The sequence below is a fragment of the Cajanus cajan genome, chromosome 2 (assembly GCF_000230855.2).
Source record: "Cajanus cajan strain Asha chromosome 2, NIPB_CcT2T_4, whole genome shotgun sequence".
NCBI lineage: Eukaryota > Viridiplantae > Streptophyta > Magnoliopsida > Fabales > Fabaceae > Cajanus > Cajanus cajan.
In genome coordinates this window covers 3,456,631-3,462,364 of record NC_138518.1, presented here as the reverse complement: position 1 = coordinate 3,462,364, position 5,734 = coordinate 3,456,631, and the positions used below count along the sequence as shown (strand labels likewise).

Genomic DNA, 5,734 nt, shown 5'->3' with positions numbered 1-5,734 from the left:
AAAATAAAGGAAATAATTTTTTTAAATTTTTTTTTGAGAGTTTACATGTGATTTTATTGGAGTATTTTGTCCATTCGCTCCAGAGATACATCTAGAAGATTATATAATATGCAAGGCATGTATAAAATATATTCGCCTTCAAATAAGATTTTAGCAATTTCAAAAAATCTAACCTACGTCAATAAAACTGATATTTTTCTGTACAATATTAATTAACTTATCCTTTAATTTCGTGTTAGCTGCATCTACAGAAAAAAATAAAATAAAATAAAACTTCCTCTTCACCCTTACACATTCATCACTTGACTTTTGCTTCCCTGTGTATCAAAGGATGATCTATTTAAAGATAATAATCAGCATTATTACTTCAAAGTACAACCTTAACTTGCTAAAATGGATTTTGTTCTAAATTACCTAAATGCAACTGTCATTGGACTGCTTTCTCTATTCCTCTTCTATTTGTTTTTGTATCATCCCTTCAAATTTGTTCATGATAAAGAGGCTCCCATGATTGCAGGTGCATGGCCAATACTAGGCCACCTCCCGTTGTTGAGTGGTTCACAATCAGCACATAGAACCTTGGGTGCTTTAGCTGACAAGTATGGACCCATATTCACTATCAAGCTTGGTGTCAAAGACGCTTTAATAATAAGCAATTGGGAAATGGCTAAGGAATGCTTCACCACAAACGACACGGTCGGTTCCTCTCGCCCTAAGCTTGTTGCCGTTGAGCACTTAGGCTACAACCAAGCCATGTTAGCCGTAGCACCCTACGGTCCTTATTGGCGCGAGTTACGAAAGATAATAACATCAGAAATTCTTTCCACTCGTCGAGTAGAGCAATTACAACATGTTCGTGTGACAGAAGTTCAAAATTCAATTAAGGAGCTCCTTAATATTTGGCGTAGCACAAAGAACGAGTCTGGTTATGCGTTGGTGGAACTGAAGCAATGGTTTTCTCATTTTACATTCAACATTATTTTTCAAATGGTCATTGGGAAGCGATATTTTAGTGCTGCAACTGTGGATGATGAGAAAGCACAGAGATCTGTAAAAGCTGTGGAGGAATTCTTTCGTCTGTTTGGGGTGTTCACAGTGGGAGATGCTATTCCTTATTTGAGATGGTTTGACTTTGGTGGCCATAAGAAGGCCATGAAAGAAACTGGCAAGGAATTTGATAGTACATTAAGTGAGTGGTTAGAGGAGCATCAGACAAAAAAGGACTTTGGGTGAGAACGTTCAAGACTTCATGGATGTGATGATTTCCATGCTTGATGGGAAAACAATTGATGGGACTGATGCCGATACCATGATTAAATCCACTGTACTGGTATGTATATGTTCATACGTGTAGTTCGTTTAGATTGTTAGCACCAGTTACTTCAATTTGGAGTTAACAAAATGTTAGATTTTAACCATTGACAACATGAAAATTAGTGAAGGTCTCATTTCCATTGGTGACAAGTTTCCAAACTTTCCTTTTTAAACTTTAAATTATAAAAACAGAACTTGTTTGGCAAAAAGATGTTGAAATAATTTTATAAGAATTTTAAGACTACGGTAATACTTACTTATGCTACGGTAATACTTACTTATGCCGGTTGAGGGAAAAATGATTTTAAATTCTGATTTTAAGCTTTAGAAGTTCTCTAGTTCATTTTAATACTTTCCTCTATCTTTCTTCACCTCTCTCGTCTTTTTATTTTTCAGTCTCTTGTTTAGTCTTTGCAAAAAGTGACAAAATAGATCGGATAAACTAAGTAATATGGGTTTGATATTTTAATAATGATTTAAATTTGGATTGATTTAGTCTGATATATATGATGATTGTCTGATCTAAACTTAATTACATACAAAAATGCCGTACTAATTAATCAAATTTATGCTGGGCTTGAGTTTAGAATTTGAGCATGAATTAAATCAGATTTTTTGATCCAATTTGATCATGTGAAATATACTTATTAATGTGAAATATAAGACTTGAGTTTTAAATTTTAAGTGAAATTAAATGTGACTATTTTAACTCATTCTGGTCATGATCCAATCCAGAAAACCTGTAGAAAACTTAAATATTTTCTTTTTTATTTTGTTCTATTCTCACTTTAGATCTTCTCATCACAACCTTATGCGATGGGTCTCACATTCTTTAGTGAGCATTATAAAGAAAAATTATAATATTAACAAAGTTAAAATAGAAAAAAAAAAAACTAAAACTACAAACCTAAATCTGAAACTATTTTTTTTTAAATAAAATTAAAATCTATAAACCACCCTAAAGGGTACTTTAGATTTAAAACACCATGTGAAACTACGACAAAATCTTAAACATGCAAATATCATATCTATTTGCTTAGTTTCTTTATTTAAGAAAAAGTCTATGAGTTGTATTTAGAAACCCACTTTTTATATATATATATATATATATATATATATATATATATAAATGAGAAAATATTCGTTTATTTTAAGAATAAGTCTATCTAAACTTATTCTTTTCAATAATTGATATTTTCACACACATATATTTATATTATATTTATATTCTTTATATTTTTTTGAATTATGTATTTGATTTACAGGCAGTAATTACTGGAGGTACTGACACAAGCAATGCTATTCTAACATGGGCAATATGTTTGATATTGAGAAATCCTTTAGTATTGAAAAAAGTTAAAGCCGAACTTGATATCCAAGTTGGAAAAGAAAGATGTATCCATGAATCTGATATAAGTAAATTAATATATCTTCAAACTATAGTCAAAGAAACTTTAAGATTGTACCCCCCAGGTCCTCTCTCGGCACCTCGTGAGTTCATAGAAGATTAATTGCACTTTACATGGTTACAATGTCAAAAAAGGAACTCGCCTAATTACAAATCTTTGGAAGATGCACACAGATATTAGTGTTTGGAAAGACCCATTGGAGTTCAAGCCAGAAAGATTCCTTACCAGTACTCACCAAGATATTGACATTAGAGGTCATCATTTTGAGCTATTACCATTTGGAAGTGGTAGAAGAATTTGTCCGGGAATATCCCTTGGCCTTCAAATGGTTCATTTAACTTTGGCTAGTTTTTTGCATTCCTTTGAAATAATAAATCCGACAACTGAACCTATTGATATGACTGAAACCTTTGGACTAACCAACACTAAAGCCACTCCACTTGAGATTTTTATTAAGCCACGTTTATCTCCTAGTTGTTACGAAAGCAAGTGATCCTTGTGTTAGCTTTATGATCTTATTATATTGTTGATTATTGAAGTATATTCGATCTATTTTGGTTAACTTAGTTTTACCTCAAACTATTTTGAAACTATGTATATGTATTGTCTCCTTCCTTTTACCCATCCAGAATATTTCATTTCCTTTGTTCGGTTAATTAAATCCTAGAATTCCGTATGCATATTTAGCTCTTAAAAAAATCTCTTGTACAAAATTAACTTATAAATTATCTCATTTATATCTCTTCAGCTTTATGAAAATAGCTTGGTAAATATGGTGTATAGAAACCTTCTTGTGATAATGAGAATAAGTACACTGTTGCACATCTTAGTAAGTTCTTTAAATATTGATTTAGGGATTTTTTTTTATTTGATTGATCGTTCGTAAAAGAATTTGGATTAAGATTGAATTTTTCAATTCAACTCAAATAATGTTTGTATGATTATTGTTTGGATGGAAAAATTGAAGGTTATCACAAATTACTTCTCTAGCAAAGCAATATCCAAGCAATAGAGGGTGGAAACCACCACTCCCACGTTTAAGGCACATTGGGAAAAACACATTTAGAATCAAATATTTTTTATTTTTTAATTTGATTATTTGACTAATTTTAAAGTAGTCGATTTTAAAGTTTTAACTTTTAAAATTGGTTATGCAATAACCTATTATAAATTGTATAACTTATTTTAAAATCAATTATGATATAACCGATCTTAAAAGTTACAAGAAATTTATATAGCAAGCTTGTTTTAGGATTTTCCTAAAATAAAACTTGTAAATCAAACAATATCAGCAAGTTCATATACAAAATTTAGTCAAGTGATGAGCCTTCAGTGGACCAAAAAATATGTATTTTCTATGTTACTTCTCAATGAATCAAATTACATACAAATGAAATGTGTAAGGTAAATGTCAACCATATATGTAGGGCTTGTTTGGGTAAACATCTCCATAAACATTTATAGGACATAAAAATAGGTAGAGAAAATGAAATGAGTTTGTTCTTAAGTTAAAATTAGCTTGTGAATATATAAGTTAATTTGTAGAGGCTCTATCCTATTAGCTTCTTCAAAATCTTATTTTTATTAACTCTTGCATAATCTAATTTAAACTTGTGGAGAATTTATTTTTAAAAAAAATTCTTTCTATTTTTCTCTCCTAATAAAGGTGTTTATGTAAGCTAATTATCAAAACAAGTCATGTAACACCCCGATGTTTTTTCATAATAAAATAAATTACCTTTGATATAAAAATTATATTATAGGCTTGACTAATTAATTAATTAAGTTTAGATTGTAAATAATATTAATTTTTAATTACTTAAATAAAATAATATGGGGAGTGATACATTAAAGAGTATTGGATTGGATTCTAGGCTAATCTGAAGGCTTATTAAAATGAAATAAAATAGAAGAGATTAAGTTATTATGCATCTTCTTAAAAATGTAAAGTACTCACAAGAAGGAACTTAGAGCAGATTATTGGAGGAGGCACAAATTAGTGTTGGAGCTATAAAGAACACGTTGTTCCACATGATCATTATTCCAGGTAAAGGGAGAGTAAGATTATCGAATCCTTAAAGCATATATAAAGGATAAGGGTAGAAGGACGATTCATGAGCCTCGTAGGTTGTATGTTTTAGTTGTATTGTGTGTATGAATACAAATATGAATCTGTTGATATTTTGTTTATGAGTTTGATATATCACGTTCTGATTAATTTATTTGTATGATGAGTTTGTGCATTTTTAAAGAGTAGGGTTATTCATATATTAATTAGGGATTTTGAATTTAATTGGATGGATCTTGATGATTTGATGTTGTAATAATGTTTATTGAATATATATTTTATACTTTTCTTATGATCATGAGATACTATGAATGAGTTGAATGAACGATTAATTGTGCATTATGTGTTGTGATTATGAATCTATGAATGTTTGTGAATTCTGTGAAAATTCTTATTTATATGGTAATATGAATTTTGTATGTTTATTATGAGTATGAGATACTATGAGTTGTGTGCAGAATTGATTGTGTATTGAGATATTATTGAATTGATGTGATGAAGTTATTGGAAGGTGATGATGAATGTTGTAATGAATGTGATAAGGATGAATAACTTGCTCGTGGTCATCCACGATATGTATCACCTACTTGTGATTTGTCTCTTAAACCTACCTTTTGTAATTGGCTAATTGTAAGCAAATCTAGTTTATAAAATGTGCATACGAGATGACGAGATTTGGCATGCACGAAATGTTAGACAAGTGATTTCCATCCCAAGATATATAGCAATAACCAAAAGTTACTAGCGCAATCAATTAGGCACTTGTGATCCTCAATCAAGGACCAAAGTTTGATCTCCACCTTAGATATGAAGTCACGACTACCATTTACTTTATAGAGGCATCCGAGTAGAAAGGAGATATAAAATTAAATATTTTTATTTCAAGTTTATTGTATCAAAACATTCTTATATTTAATGTTTTTTTAATATATAATATCAATAA

At 30.0% G+C, this 5,734-nt stretch overlaps 1 pseudogene; it reads left to right on the top strand.

Annotated features, from left to right (window-relative positions):
• The first annotated feature begins 393 nt into the window (after positions 1-393).
• On the top strand, positions 394-3,216 carry LOC145954629 (cytochrome P450 82A4-like; annotated as a pseudogene).
• The last annotated feature ends 2,518 nt before the right edge of the window (positions 3,217-5,734 follow it).